Raw genomic sequence first — 2075 nt, forward strand, 5'->3', positions numbered from 1 at the left:
AGTGTGAGACTAACCGCTTGCTGGAGCGGATTAAGCAGAACACTGCACGTCATCAGCGAAACGACTTGGTGTCAATCAATGACTTTATCAAGTTGTACCCACCAAAGTTTAATCATTCCGTCGAGCCCCTCGACGCGGATGACTGGCTTCGCAGCATCACCCACAAGCTACGTTCTGCCAACGTAGCCGAAGCCGATAAGGTTACCTATGCTGCCTATCACCTTGAAGGCCCTGCTAGCCGTTGGTGGGAAAACTTTGAGGCTATGCGCCCGGTCAGCCAAATCACTACTTGGGCTGAATTCAGTGAGGCTTTCCATGAGCATCACATCCCGGAAGGTCTCATGGATCGTAAGAGGGAAGAGTTATGCAATTTCACCCAAGGCAGACTGACTGTGGATGCTTATAGTCGTGAGTTTGGAAATCTGGCACGTTATGCTCCTGAAGAAGTATCCACCGACGCTAAGAAGCAGGCAAGGTTCCGCAAGGGACTTAGCCCTGAGCTTCTCCGCGATCTTTGTCTGCACGAGTGCACCTCTTTTCAGAAGTTGGTCAATAAAGCCATCAGTGCTGAGACAGGCTAGACTGACTATGACGCTTCACGCAAGCACTCCCGTGATTTTGGCTCCTCATCCGGCTCTGGATCTCAGAAGCGCCGGGTGTGGATTCCAAGCATAGCGCTACCACCCAGGTTCATTCCGAGGCCATCCTTTCAGGCGCCTCGCCCCAACCAGCAGTTTGCACTGCCTAAGTCCTATGGTGGCCCCGCTGCTAATGCTGCTCCACGCCCCAATGTTGTGACATGTTTCAAGTGTAGAGAGCTGGGCCACTACAGTCGAGAGTGTCCCCAGAACAACAACCCCAACCAGTCTAGAAAGTCCGTTGGCCGTGGTAAGCTAGCGGGAAAGACATTCTACGCCAAGCCAGCCACCACTACACGTGGCCGTGTCAACTATGTCTCAGCTGAGGAGGCTCATGATGATCCTAACGGCGTCCTTGGTATGCTCCTTGTTAATTGCCATCCGGCATCTGTTCTTTTCGATACTGGAGCATCTCATTCATTCATATCTGAGAGCTATGCTCGATTGCATAACACGACATTCTGTGACATGCCCACTTCCATGGTAATTCAAACTCCGAGTTCCAAATGGCAAACTTCTAGAGTAAGCCATGGGAATGAAATCCTTGTCGATAGACTTGTCTTCCTTGCATCCTTAATAGCTCTCAAGTCCTCGGACATAAACATCATCTTGGGTATGGACTGGATGTCAGCTCATTATGCTAAGATTGATTGCTCTACTAGAACTGTTCAACTTACACACCCATCGGGCAAGACAGTCAATGTCTTAACTCGAATGGCCAAGCGCCAGCTTTACTCCCTAAATGCCAACCCCCTTCCAGACGTTGAAGATATTCCGGTAGTCCGAGACTTCCCGGATGTCTTCCCAGAAGAACTGCCAGGTGTTCCACCTGACAGGGATGCCGAGTTCATGATAAACCTTGTTCCAGGGACCGTCCCAATTTCTAGAAGACCCTATAAGATGGCACCCTTAGAACTAGCCGAGCTTAAAACCCAACTCGATGAGTCCTTGAAAAATGGTTTCATCCATCCTAGTTCTTCTCCTTGGTCTTGCCCCGTCCTCTTCGTCAAGAAGAAGGATGGAACGGATCGGATGGTTGTAGATTACCGACCTGTCAACTTGGTCACTATCAAGAACAAGTATCTGCTCCCCAGGATCAACGATCTGTATGACCAGCTCGCTGGATCCTCAGTCTTTTCCAAGATGGATTTGAGGTTGGGCTATCATCAAATCAAAATCAAAAACGGGGACATTCCCAAAACGGCCTTTGTTACTCGCTATGGCCAATACGAGTACACCGCTATGTCCTTCGGTTTAACCAATGCCCCAGCCACCTTCTCTCGGTTAATGAACTCGGTCTTCATGGAGTATTTGGATAAATTTGTCGTGGTATACCTCGATGATATACTCATCTAATCCAAGAGCGAGGAAGAACATGCCGAACATCTAAGGCTGGTATTGACGAAACTTCGAGAGCATTGCCTTTATGACAAATTC

This window comes from Triticum urartu, chromosome 7 (genome assembly GCF_003073215.2).
Source record: "Triticum urartu cultivar G1812 chromosome 7, Tu2.1, whole genome shotgun sequence".
NCBI lineage: Eukaryota > Viridiplantae > Streptophyta > Magnoliopsida > Poales > Poaceae > Triticum > Triticum urartu.